The following is a 14,791-nucleotide window of genomic DNA, read 5'->3' on the forward strand; positions in this document are numbered from 1 at the left end:
CAGCCCTGAGCATCCCCCTCTCCATCTTGTCTCCAAGCCTCTCCTCCCACTGTGCTCCAGCCCCTTTCATGACATTCAGACCTTGCACCACCCTCTTATTTTCCTGGGTCCCTGGCCTCTTTTTCAGCTCCCAAAACACCCTGGGTGATGCCTCTTTGACCAAGGAGTCTATGGCTTGAGGGCTGGAATCATTGGAGTGAGGCTGAAAACCATGGGAGGCTCTTCTTAGTTTGCTTCATCAACTTTTACTGATTTTCTACTCCCGATTTTTCTCAAAATACATACACATTTTAGATTATTGAGAAAGGCAAAGAAAACAAATCAGAAGTCATATTTTAATATCTAGACTTCACCACTATTTACGTTTGGGTAACCAGATGGCAATGAGCGAGTGACCCAGAGTCATTATCTCCATGGCTGTAGTTTCTTCTGGGCACTTTGTCCATTCTTTTTTGTCTCTGCATGTTGATTTCATTTTGTTTTACCCATCCCCCTCAAAAAAGAAAACCTGATTACTGAAATCTTGTTTTGTAAACTGCTTTCTCTCCAAAATTTATATATAGTAGGATGTTTGATTCGAGGGTAGAAGTATACATAGCAGATATACAGTCCAGCCAGATCTTTGAAACTTGAGTCATTAAAAACCACATCTAGGTGGAAAATGCTACATGAAAATATGTTCCACGGGCACTTCAAGAAGAAATAGTACCTTCTCAAGACAGAGGGGGATGAAGGGGAGCAAGGTCAAATTTATTTAGGGTTTAACTCTTTCGTTTTTATTCCTTCAGTATTTCCTCCAAGCATTGAGTTCATAGAGTCAGGGTAGCAGATGTTCTCATTCCATCTCAGCTGAGCCCTTGGTATTCACCACTGTGATCCCCACAAACAGACACAGGGCTGGGACAGAGCAGACATAAAAATAAATATCAAGTTGAATAGGATCAAATTAAACTCAACTTCTAGCTAAGGGTCCCTAATCCCTCTCTTCTCCAGCTACTCTGACTGGAAAACTCATTGTTTCCCATTACCATCCAGTCTCCCAAGGCCTGGTGATTCTTCCTTCCCTGTAGCTCCTAACTCCCCTTCTCCTCTGTGTTCCCATCACCTTTTACCCCCTTATGAACCCAAGCCCAGATTTCTGCTCTTGCTCCTGCCTGGCCTTTGGAGTCTCCTGCCCCCAGTCCACCACGTATGTTACGTCACTTAACCTTCCCAGCCCCCTCTGCAAAAGTTCACGAGTGACCCCTTTGCCCAAGATACTGGTCAAATTTCTCAACCTGATATTTAGAGTACTATATAATAAATAGATTCATAATCCTCTAAGGTGGGAGCCACCGGCCACATGTAGTTACTGAGCTCTTGAAATGAGGCTACTATAGGACAGTCTCACTAGAGTGAGAAACATTCTTGTTTTCCCATTGACACAGTTATTATTTTGCTAGAGCTACATTTCACTTAGCCACTGTATCACATAAGATAATATTGTAGTGCACATGAAACTCAGCAGAACTCTGCAGGGCTTTCCAGGGGACAGACCCCCACTCCGAGTTTGAAGAAAAGCTTTAGCCTTCTAGGTCTTCCTTGAGTTCCAAAGAGCAAACTTAATCAGAGAAGTGAAAAAATACAGAACCAAAGAAAAACAATCAAGCAAGACAAAATAATAATAGTTTAGCCATAAAACAAAGTCAAGGTCCTTTAGTTCCTCCTCAAGGGCTGTAGATAATATCCTGAGCCATATCCTTGAGTTGTTTTGCAGATACTAAAACCCCCACCAGGTGGAAGAGTTTAACTCCATGCTGACCACCAGCATGTAGACCCCAAACTGGTTGGAACCAGAAAACTGATCATTGAGATTCCTGAAATACCACCCTGTTACCTCACCATCAGCCAATCAGAGGATTGTACAGAAGCTGATCACTCACCCTGTGACCTTCTCCCTCACACCATCTTTAAAACCCTTCCCCTAAAAGCCATCTGAGAGTTCAAGTCTTTTGAGCATGAGCTGCCCCTTCTCCTTGCTTGGCACCCTACAATAAAGATAGCATGCTGTCTATACTTTCCTTTGCCACAACCTGATGTCAGTAGATTGGCTTTGCTGCACTTCAGGCAAGCGGACCCAAATTTGGTTCAGTAACACACATAGGGCATAGATGTTATTTTTATGTGTAAACTCATCAACGAATTGCTTCAGTTCAAATGTTCTTTTTTTCCCCTATGCACCTATGTAACATTGTAATGTGTTTATTCAAATAATTTCTGCAGATAATAAGTCCAAAGATATCTGTGTCAATCATAATTGGGAATTAAATAAAAATAGTTATTTTTAAAATTATAATGTAATTAAATGTAATTTTTCTAGGTTAAAGAAGTATGGGCAAATTTTAAATGAAAGTGTACTAATGATGCTGAATCAAGTGGTGATGCAGTAGCTAGAACTACAATCAGAAGAGTACAACAAAATAGGATGATGAAAAGCAATTGCAATTTCCTGCAGCAGATCACTGTGTTAAAAAAAAAATTAAGATGATAAAGTGGACAATATTGAGACATTTTCAGCAAGTGCTAATAGATTTGATAAGAAATTTTTTTCAATGGTCAAAAAAATTAATAAAATTAGTTGCCTAAACACAGAATTAAATGTCCAACAAGAAATTTATAATTATTTGTAATTAATTTTTTTAATTTTTAAAAAAGTTTAAATAAATTTAAACAGATCTGTGCTTATACATTTGGCCAGCTATTAAAAAAAAATCTTGGATTCTTGCACAAAAGAAAAAAACACCGTTAGATAAAGAAATGGTAAAACAAAATATGTAATGGAAATATTATTAGAAAATACCTAGGAAAAGACTAAAAAAGATATTTTACAAAGAGTGGAAGCTCTTCAATTACGTCACTAAATAATTGCCCATAAAATACAAGACTTTTCTAACAATAGTAACGACCAATAAATAAACCTGAAAAATCACAGAGAACAGATTGGTAGTTGCCAGACAGAGGGGCTGGGAGTTGAGCAAAACGGGAGCCAAAGGTACAAACTGCCAGTTACAGAATAAATGTCATGGGTGCAATGTACAGTGTGGTGACTATAGTTAATAATACTGTATTGTCATTTGAAGTTGCTAAGAGAGTGGATCTTAAAAGTCCTCATCACAGGAAAAGAAATTTGTAACTATGTATGGCAATGGATGTTAACTCCACTTTTTGTGGTGATTATTTCACAATATATACAAATATTGAATCATTATGTTGAAACTAATAGAATGTTATATGTCAATCATACCCCAATTTAAAAAAAAGAAAAAAGAATGAACAAAACTCATCAGATGGGCTGGAGCAGTGGGCTCTAGACCAGACCCCCAGGAACGGTGCCAGGATGACACTGCAGAACCAGGCTGCCAGGGAGCTGCCACATCTGCCAACATCAGGAAAGCAGGACTAAAGAAGGCACTCCTGAAGCTGCTGGCTCCAGGAACATACCTCTTCAAGCATTAAGTGTTAGATTTAGAGCCACACCACACCTGAGAGATCCAACTTAGCGAAAAACAGATGGCCCATACCCTGCCTCTTGACTCTCAATAAGCTGGTGCCTGGACACTGGAACACACTGCAGAAAAACCAGCAATGCTATTCTATGCATGGCACCATGCAGATGCCTTCCAATTCTCACGCAGGTGCATCTAAGCTATGAAGCCTAAATCACATCCAAAAGCCCCTAAAAAGAAGTCCCTCCCATCACTTCGCTCTCCTTACCAGGTAAACTCCTTCAAATTAAATATCCCTTCCTCCAGGAAGCCTTCTCTGACTTCCCCAAAACTGTGCTAAGTTGGCTGTCCATGTACTTTGTATGCATTCTTGGCTCACTTTATTTATTCTAAGTGTTTAGTTGTCTTTCTCCCCTGATAGGCCATTAGCTCCACGGACGGAGCCATGTTAGTTTATTCACCATCATGTTCTCCCCACCTAGTGGTAGATGCTAAATTCACATGTGTTGAATGAATGAGTGAACAGTGCGCCAGGGGTCGCATTTGAACCATCTTTCCCCACACTACAAGCCCTCTCATAACACATCCATGTGCCTCCGAAGATGTCCAGCACCTGCCAGACGAAGACTGCAGTTGGCACATCCATCACCAGGATGCAACCTTTCCCACTCAAGGAGGACGGCCTGGGGCTGTTTCTAAGAAACAGGGAGGAGCTGTTGTTCACGCAATGACTTTCAAGAAAATGCCATGGGCTCTGGGATGCTGGGCCCTGAGCCCAGGCTGCAGAACAGCCAAGGGAAGATCGGGCCAAGGGGTTATGCTGGACACTGCACAAAACACGCCCAGCCACGTTCCTGTCATCAAGGAAGACTGTGGACACTTAAGTGAGGGACCCAGAAGAGGATCCTGGTTGTGCAAACAATGAGACTTTACACAAAAGCATTTACAGTTTATGAAACTCCTTCACATGTATCAGCCAGTTCATTATTTCTCCCTCTCCCATTTTACAGATTAGGAAACTGAAGCATAGCAAGATGAGCAACTTCTCCTAAGGCAAGTGTCAAATCCCGGTCTTGGACCCAAACCTCATAGCGCTGTGGTCACAACACACACTGTAAAATCAGACAGAGCCAAGTTCAAAGTCATTTTCTGCCACACACCAGCCAGGTTCCTTGGGCAAGTCACTCTCTGAGGCTCCGTTTTCTCTTATGTAAAATGAAGGCGATAGCAGCTAACTCATGGGGTTGTTGTGAGAATTAAATGAACCACTTATGCAAAGAACTTAGCTCAGCACCTTGTGCAGAATAAGGGTTCAGTGATTAGTATCTGTTTTATTATTATTACTATTCCAAGTTTGACTCTATTATCTGAGATTGATTTTTAATCGTACAAATCTTATTATAGTATTAATAATTTACTCTGAAATACTTCAGCAAAGCCAGTGTGATATGAATGAGGGAAGGGCATTCAGTCACCTTGATTAGGTAGGCGCACTCCAGGCCTGGTAAGCTATCACCACAACGCAAATACCCCAGCCCAGAGGACAGGACCATCAGCACTTCCTCTAATTTCTTGTCCGCTCGTGACAACACATTATTTGGCTCCGCTGATCCACATAATGAATGTCAGACAAGAGTTTCTATTGGGGGTACTTAGTGATTTGTTAATCAGCATAAAGAAAGGATACACCAAATGGGCTCTATTGATAACATTAGTGATATTCAATATATAAAGTAATATTCAAGATAAAATATTTGAAATGCTTCCTGTGCTTACTTGATCCTTCACCCTTAACCCTCAAGGATGGCACCAGAAGCTTGATCCCTAAAACATCGGGTGCCCACCCCTGGCACAGAGTGTTGTGGTCTGTTCAAGAGAACTCCTATGGAGGTGTTTTGTGAGCACCAAAAGGGACGGAGGGCTAGGGCTTCACAGAGCTTGCAGAACTGCTCTAAGACTATTCTGTAGGCCTCCTCTGAGCCTATAGGCAAATAAATATCTATCCTTGTAGTAACTTTTGTTCTGATACTTACTTCCTTACTCCCTCTCAGTATCTAACCCTCACTTACCTCTAACTCCTAAGGGCTCCAAGATAAACCAAAAAGAGCCTAATATCCGTGAATGACAAAATTGGCTTAGGCCAATTTGCCACAAAGGTTCTACTGAGTTTTTCTCAGGATTGTCACGAAGCCCAAATCACTAAACGCATGTCAAAGTCCCTAGAGAATTTTAAAGATCCATAGAGATGATAATAATAACAGGACCACATGTATCATTTGCTCAGTTTCCTCCTCTGGTTCTTCTCTAGGACCCAGTCATTAACACTTTGTTCTCTCTAGGCGATCTCATCTAGTCCCCTAGCCCTAAATATACATCATATGGGACTTCCCTGGTCACACAGTGGTTAAAGAATCTGCCTCCCAATACAGGGGACACGGGTTTGAGCCCTGGTCTGGGAAGATCCCACATGCCGCGGAGCAACGAAGCCCGTGCGCCACAACTACTGAGCCTGCGCTCTAGAGCCTGCGTGCCGCAACTACTGAGCCCACGTGCCACAACTACTGAAGCCCATGCGCCTAGAGCCCATGCTCCATGACAAGAGAAGCCACCGCAATGAGCAGCCCACGCACCGCAAGGAAGAGTAGCCCCCATTCGCCGCAACTAGAGAAAGCCTGTGTGCAGCAACGAAGACCCAATGCAGCCAAAAATAAATTAATTAATTAATTAATTTTAAAACGATTAAATGCCCCTCTTGGGATGCCAATGCTGGTAAAAAAAAAAAAAATATATATATATATATATATATATATATCATATTTTGAGGGCTTTCATATTTTTGTCTCCAGCCTTTGTCTCTCAACTAAGCACCAGATTATGTATATCCAACTGTCCACCGGACATCTCCAGTTGAAGAGGTCTAACAGGCATCCTAAACTGCCACAGCCAAAACACAGCTCTGGATCCTTTCTCTCTCAACAGCCCCATCACCACCACCTGCATCTTACCTATCTCAGAAGATGGTGCTGCCCAGACCAAAGACCTAGGTTCCTAGGTTCCATCTTTGGTTCCTCTCTTTCTGTCACAGCCCTATCCCCTCTCCCCACCTGATTCATCAGTGCCCCTCTATCCATCTCTGATGATACCACCCTAACCACCATCATCTCACACACTCCCTCCAAAAGCCTCCTAACTGATCTCACTGATTCTACCCCCCTCCCCCCTGGACAGAATGGCTTTTTTTTTAATGTAAATGAGACAGTGTGACTTCCTGTTTCAACCTTCCAATGGCCTTCCATCACTCCTAGAATAAAACCCAAACTCCTTTTCCACAACTCCTGCTTCTAACCTCCTCCTCCTCTCTGGCCATCTCTCACCACCTCCACCCTTGCTCACTTCACTCCAGTCACACTGGCTCATTCTTGTTTCTTCAACACCGATGTGTCCCTTTCAGTCCCACCTTATGACCTTTCCACCTGTTGTTCCCTTGGCCCAAAGATTTTCTGAGTCTTCACCTGGTGACCTTTGTATCACCCCAATGTCAGCCAAGTCACCTCAGAGGGGCCTTTCCCAGCCACACAATCTAAAGAAGACCCAGTATCCTTACACGCCACTTTCATGCCATCACTCAGATTTACTACGTTCATAGCATTTCTCACTACTATCTTATTCATTTCTTTGCTTATATATTATTTGTCTCCCCACTAGAATAAAAGTCCTATGAGGGCAGGAGCTTCATTTTGTTCATTAAAGCCTCCCAGCATTTCCAACAGTGCCTGGCATAGAGAAAGATCTGGAAAACACTTGCCCAGTGAATAAATGGGTTACTTATTTATTACGGCCTCTACATGACTTGTAGAAGTAAAGTCTGTGAGGAGAATGGATAAGCAAACTGTAGTACATTCACATAAGAGAATACTATTCAGCAATGAAAAAGAATAACTGCTGATAATGCACAACAACATGATTGGATCTCAAATACATTATGCTGAGCATGTACTATATGATTCTGCTCATAAGAAAGGCCAAGAACAGACAAAATTAATCTACGGTGTTAGAAGAGAGAACAGTGGTTAGTAATCTCTAGGATGGGGACTGACCAGAAGGACATGAGGAAACTTTCTGTAAGTTTGAAGCTACTTTGATTGGCATATAAGGTACACATATTTTTATAATACATTTGCCAAAACCCACCAAATTGTATACTTCAGATTTGTACATTTCCCTGTGTGGAAATTTTTCCTCAAATTGAAAACAAACAAATGAAACCTACTCTTGTAAATAGAATGGCCAACTGCCTAGTATCAGTCAATTCAGAATGAAATATCACTTTGGTTTAGCTCCAGTTCAGAGACTATTTTGGAATCCTAGGTTTTTAGCGTATCATTTTAGAATCATTTTAGAATATCTACCTGAGCTTCTTTAAGCTTCTTTGTGTCGGTGTGATGGAAGGAAACAGTTTGGCTCTATTTTTTACCACAAAAAATAACAGTAATATTCAGTGTGCGTCTGGCTCAGGAACAGGTTCCTGTTGGTTTTGATTTTTGTGCTTTGTTTCTTTGTGTGCAAAGTAGACTTGGCCTTATATCTTTGCTCCTGGGATGTTTTTTCAGGCAAGCAACAAGGGATGCCAAAGATATGCTAATCAGCCCAGACTTCTAAGTGTCACTCCTAAGTATAAAAACCTAAAGGAAGTGATCATCTTGAAAGCGTCCATCAGTTTGGACCAAAGACATGAATTTGCTTTAGCCAACAATAACCACATTTTATCCTTGTCAGGATAAAATCCTTTATCTTTTATCCCAAATTCCTCCATTGGTTACCCCCTCACCACCACCATGGTAGTGGGAAATACCTCCCACCCAGTAGCCAGCTTTATAGACAGGCAACGAGAAGCTCAGGGGAGTTGGTTGCTGCTGTGAGCTAGCACCAAACAGGGTTCCTGGTGTGGTTCGTTGTCTGGTCCAGGAAGAGTATGCTGAGTGGAGCTGACATGCATTTTCCAACAAGGACTGAACCCTGAAAGCAAAAGTCCTCCGTCTAACATCCTCATCCTGATTGGCGAGCAATACTTACTACTGATTTCCCTGTGCACAACCTTAAGTTCCAAGCTACAAAGCACTTCCTCATCTTACATTCAGTTAAAAAGAACCTGCCCCTTACAACTTCAGCTAAAAGATGAACCCTCTCCGACACCTAGAGGCAGGTAGCTAGGTGTACATGTGTTGGGTTGGCATGATTTTCGTAGGCGACAAACTTATGTGCCTTTCGACTCAATTCAGGAAAGATTTTCTTGGGGCGGGCTGGCCTGGAGTGGAGAAGAAGTATCTGTCTGAGAAGCCACACCAGGACACCCAGCCCTGCAGCCTCCACGGGGAAGCACGCTGGCCCTGGTGACAGAAACTGCTGCTCCAAAGCCAGGGTGTCTCTTTCTCAACAAGGCCCACCCAGGAGCCACTCGGCAGGGAAATGAGTGGGAGTTGACCCCAGTCTGTTGAGAAGAACAAGGAGAGGACAGGAAGGGATTCTACACCGGTCTCACTCCAAGCCTACAAGTAGTTCAAGAGTTGTGAAACTCAACCTTTTAAGGGAAGCCTGGAGCAGGATATAAACAGAGAAGATGTAACGTTTTCCCTGAAGGAAGTTCAAATGAGTCTGATGAGGCTTCGGTCAACTTTGGGTGTCCTCTGTGTGTCCAGAGCACCTAGCTCTTGCCTGAATAGGAAAAATTCCAAAGGCAAAGAGAGGTAAGCCAATAAATAAGAGAACAAGCTCTACTTTTTTTTTTTTTTCTTTTTCCCTCCATTATGTAAACCACCAGCTCAGGAGGCAAGACCATGATCACGGGCATTTGGACTTTTTTTTTTCCCAAAAGTTTGTACATTTTGATGTTTTTTTGTTTGTTTTACTGTGGCTTCTGCACTTCAAATCAGCACTAGCAGGTAATGGGGTTTTTGAATAGTATCACCGGGTATGAAAAGTTTTCCCAAGAAACCACAAAAGATTGTTCATTTTTTTCTTTCTTTTTTTGTCAACATTTTGCCGCACTCAAGTCAGTGTAAGTCCTAGCAAAAAGACGGTAGTTAGGACACAACTGTTGCTGTAGATGACGTGACATTTGTTGAGTTTGTGCTGACATTTGTGTAACTCCCCTCGCTGTTTGTGTTTGACTCATTAGGGGGCACTTGGCTGGAGTTGGCTCGAAGGATTGCTCCCACCGCACTGCAATGTGGCCGTGGCCCCGGTTCTGGGGTGTAGGTAAAGGTAAGGCTGGTGGAATAAATGATTCCATCATTACGGACCAAAGTTACTGGAACCTGCACTGGCTGCCGGACCCATCTCCAACCTTCTCGGAATGCAGAAATGTGTGGGACAACACAGAGCATACTCTCTCCCCATCTGTACATAGTTTCAGCTTCCACATCCCCAAACCACACTCGTAAATTTGGAGTGAAATGCTGTCCTGTAAGTTCAAGATTGCTACATCCCCACTGCCATTCAACTGAAGACTTTCTACAACAGGCACCGGTGTGACTGGGGCAAGGACAGGGCCCATCCCCTCGTAAAATGTATACTCTGCCTTATCCGTACTAAGGATTGTCCAGGAAGCGCCATCATTTATCATCTCTTTATTTGGTTCTTTTGGGCATGGAGTGGCCTGAAACCAAATTATTCTTTCTTGAGAAAGGCACAAGTACTTTCTTTCTGTATCCTTAAGGTAAAATGCACATTTATGGAGCTGTGACACAGGATCATCTGCATCCAGTAATGCAGTTTGCTTATCAACTTTCCTAATTAGCAATCTTGGGAGTGCCATGCCAGTAACTGAACACACAAGTGTGACTGTTTGTCCATAATGGATGTATCCATCGCAGACTGTGAATTCTTCTCCCTCTGATTCATCATCATCCAAGAGATGAATGTGAAATGCTCCCCACTGCTGAGAACTGGCATGGAAATTACTTCCCTCTACATGCAAGCATCTGGTACTAACTGTCTGGGATCGAAGTCGATTAAACAGAGCCACCTTTGTTCCTGAGGCAATGCATAAGTCAGCATTTTTCAATGACTGCTTCTTTTTGGAAGGTTTGGAGATGACTTTTATCTGCTTGCTGAGGAACACACCAATGTCATCATTATTGCCATAGAACATCTTTACAGACAGCATGAAGTGCTTTCTCTTGTCTGAATCAGACATATACAATGTTTTGACCGTGCAATAGTTCTTTCCTTCCCAGTTTAGCTGCTGCATTTCTTGGTCACTATTTCCTATTCTAATAATTGCACAGGGTTGAGACTCTTGTTCAGAACAACCACCGCGTTCCATTTGTTCTTTTTTTCCTTCCATCCACTGCCCATAAGATACACACAAGGGGGAGGGCAAAAAAACTTTTTTTCATTTCCATATGACTTCTGTGCAACTTTTGCATGAAGAATAAGTACTGTTTGATCCCCTTGCTCTTTTAAATAATTTCACATAGCTTCCCTAGTAAATCATTTAGGTGGAAGCCGCTCACCAAATTTTCTTTTAATCCATGCCATGGTACTTCAAGAACATGTTAAGGTAAGCCGCAGGCTGGAACACTTTGATGCACCTCAAAACACCTCAGCCAGTTTATCTGTATCATTCTCCTTTCCTTTGAGATCATAATGGTTCTGAAGAACTATAATAATGCTTCCATTTGAATGATAGTTTCATAATTTCAATGACCTATCACAGCAGGTGCCATCTTCCACCCATGTGGACTTTCGAGTCAGCCAGAGCTGAGCCCAAATGTGCCCCTTGCTGGCTGCATGAACTTGAGCACTCTCTTAACCTCTCTGATCCTCAGTTTCCTCATCTATAAAATGCGAATGACACTAGCATTTTCTCTCAGGGTTTATTGTAAAGAATTAAGGGCCAGCGAATCACTTAGCACAGTGCCTTGCACATAAAAAGGGCTCCATAAATGTTATGCCTTGACTCAGTAAATATTTTAGTAAGTAGCTCCCATAGTGCTGGTGATTAATGTAAATAAGTGATTTAATTAACTAGAAGCAAATGGCTCTTCCTGAATTACCTACCCTGGAATCCATCTCTCCAGCTTTGCTGGAATATAGCCATGTCTATAGTGATTTTGGGGATCTTGCTTATTCATAAAGGGACTTTCTTAGTAGACAGTGTGTTGAGAAGCCTCGAGTTGTGAGGTATGGAGGGGGTGGAAAAGGATATGATTATCTTAAATTATTCAGCGGGCTAATCTGCAGGTTAGGGATTAAATTTAATCCGTGACCTCCCAAAAAGAGGAATTAAATCCAACAGGAGAAAATTGCAGGGAACAGATTTCTGGGACTTTTTGTTTTGTTTTGTTTTCCTGATCCAGCCAGAGTTTATGGCTCTTCTCTTGTGTATCAAGCACTGTTCTGGGTACCAGGGACACAAGTGGTGAACACAGTCCCTACCTTGATGGAGACTGCACCCTAATAGGAGATGGATAACAAGCAAGTAAACAAGTAAATAAACAAGTAAATAGACAAGACAAATTTAGATACTCATAAGTACTGTGAATAACATAAAAACTGAGTGATAAGATGGAGGATTATTGGTGACAGGGGATAAATTTCTTTCTTTTTAATTGAGATATAACTGACATTAACATTATAGTAGGGACTTCCTTGGTGGTGCAGTTGTTAAGAATCCTCCTGGCAATGCAGGGGACATGGGTTCGAACCTTGGTCCAGGAAGATCCCACATGCCGCAGAGCAGCTGAGCCCGTGAGCCACAACTCCTGAGCCTGCGCTCTAGAGCCTGCAAGCCACAACTACTGAGCCCGCATGCCACAACTGCTCCATCCAGAATAGTGATTGGGCAGGTCTAGCCAAGAGGCCAAGGACTCCCTGGCCCCAGTCAGCCTGACCTGATTACTGTTTACAAGAGCAAAACCAGGAGGTTTGCATAGAAATGGGAGTGCCCGTAATCCAGGTGTGGGGAAATCCACCCACAGTCCTCCAAGCTTTACAAGGTACCTCAAGGTTCAGAATACTTAGGGACATGGTAGGTTCTTACCATTGCTGAAGCCAGCAGTCTCCAAACTGGGGGTGAATGTACCCCATGGTTCACATGACTGTTAAGGGACATATTGGACCTTCTATTCCTATTTATTTTTATCTTGATCTTAAGATTTCTATTGCACAGTTGTCATAATACTAGATAATGCAACTGAGTTCTTCTTCCATGCCAGGCAACATTCTAAGAGCTTATATATATAGATATTATTATTTGTACTTTATAAGCACAGACAGGTCAAGCGATCCCTCCAATGTCACACAGCTGAGAAGTGGCAGAGCTGGGATTCAAACCCCACAGTGTGGCTACAGAGTTTACATTTATAACTACTACACGATTCTGTCTCATATATAAATACAATTTACAAATTTTAAACAAACATATATGGAGGTTGCATGCTCAAGTTTTTGTTTCGTTTTTAACTGAAGAATGTATTCAATCAAAAAAAAAAAACCCTTTGGAGAAAATGTTGATGAATTCAGATAAAAAATTAAGCTATTTCCATGGGAGCTTCTGGGGCAGGAGGGATAGTTGTCAGGCTCGTTAAAGTCTTAGGGTACCACCATGAGTTCAAAAGCTACTGGAGGGACTTTACTGGTGGCACAGTGGTTAAGAATCCGCCTGCCAATGCAGGGGACACGGGTTCGAGCCCTGGTCCGGGAAGGTCTCACATGCCGCAGAGCAACTAAGCCCGTGAGCCACAACTACTGAGCCTGCGCTCTAGAGCCCGCGAGCCACAACTGCTGAGCCCATATGCCACAACTACTGAAGCCTGTGTGCCTAGAGCCCGTGCTCTGCAACAAGAGAAGCTGCCGAAATGAGAAGCCCGCACACCACAAAGAAGAGTAGCCCCTGCTCGTCACAACTAGAGAAAGCCCGTGCGCAGCAACAAAGACCCAACGCAGCCATAAATAAATAAATAATAAATCTATTTTAAAAAAAAGAAAATGAATATTGACTTGCAAACAGTAATAAAAATGCACATGCCTTTAAGCTAGAATTTCCACTTCTAGGAATCCCACAGATATACTGTGTATATGCTCCACTCCCACCCCAGATCCATTTACTGCTCTTCTGTACCCATCTTTGTCCCAGGAGGGCGGGTCACTCTGGTCGCCTGGGCCCCTTGCCTACTGGTCTCTGTGACTGGGTTTGGCTCATGGGAGGCACTTGCAAGAGATTGCAGGGCAGGAAGCGAGTGCGGCGGAGGTATTTCTTCCCTGTTCCTTCTGTCTCTGATGCCATGCTTCTGGAAATGCACAGCTCTTACTAGGTGGCCCTTTCCCCACGTGCCTGCTTCCCCGAGGCTCCAATGGTACCATTTTCCCCTTGAGGCCCAGGTTTGGTAACCACTTCCTGCTGTTGTCAGCTCATTGGTGCCTCAACATCCATCCTGCCCGCACCTCTGTAAAGTAGTCCCTTTCATAAGTCTCTTAGTTTGAGCCTTCTGCATTTCAGTGCTGTTTCCTTCCAGAACCCTGACTGATGTAGATTCAAATTTCACTGATGTCACTGAAGTGTTGTTTGTAATAGCAAAACACTGGAAACAGACTAATATCCATGAGTTGGGATATTGGATAGGTAAATGATGGTACTCATATAACAGAACACCATTCCACATTTTTAAAGAATAAAGTAGCTTAATAGGAACTCAGAGGGAATGTTCTCCAAGAAATAATAAGTCAAAGAAAAAAAAAGGAAGGGAAGAGTTTGTATCATAAATTCTCATTTATATAGCAAAAAGCATTTATGTATTTGTACAAATGTGAATATCTCTGCAAGAATATACAAAAATATGGCATTATTGGTTGACCCTTTTCGCCCTGTTGGAATTTTGTTTTACCATGTGGATGTATTACTTTTTAAAAAATCCTTTTAAACATCTTTTAAAAAAGAAAATCCTTTACTAGAGTGAAAATCACCTTTTAATCATTTGGCAAATCAGCTTCCTTGCCCCATCTCACCTGGTCTCTCTTAGAAAGATATTATCAGCCAAACCAAACTTCTCACTTAAGTGGTACTCCAAAGGAACTGAAGAAATCAAAAGAGAGACAAACAGAATATCCAGAGGTCATTGACCTTTGCCAGATTTCTTTGTAACTTTCCTCTGTATTAGTGGAGGTAAGATTGGAAATTGATACTGGGTCCTAGAGGGGACAGAAGGGCAGGAACAGTCTATTTACATACCTATCCCACCCAGTCATGCCCCTTGAGTGTCACTTAACCTATCACTGCTGCTTCTGGCTAGGATAAATTTCTGGTC

General features: G+C 42.4%; 1 pseudogene; it reads right to left on the reverse strand.

The window, feature by feature from the left end:
- Window positions 1-9,368: 9,368 nt before the first annotated feature.
- On the reverse strand, window positions 9,369-11,024 carry LOC118895740 (annotated as a pseudogene).
- Window positions 11,025-14,791: the final 3,767 nt, after the last annotated feature.

The sequence above is a fragment of the Balaenoptera musculus genome, chromosome 5 (assembly GCF_009873245.2).
Source record: "Balaenoptera musculus isolate JJ_BM4_2016_0621 chromosome 5, mBalMus1.pri.v3, whole genome shotgun sequence".
NCBI classification, from domain to species: domain Eukaryota; kingdom Metazoa; phylum Chordata; class Mammalia; order Artiodactyla; family Balaenopteridae; genus Balaenoptera; species Balaenoptera musculus.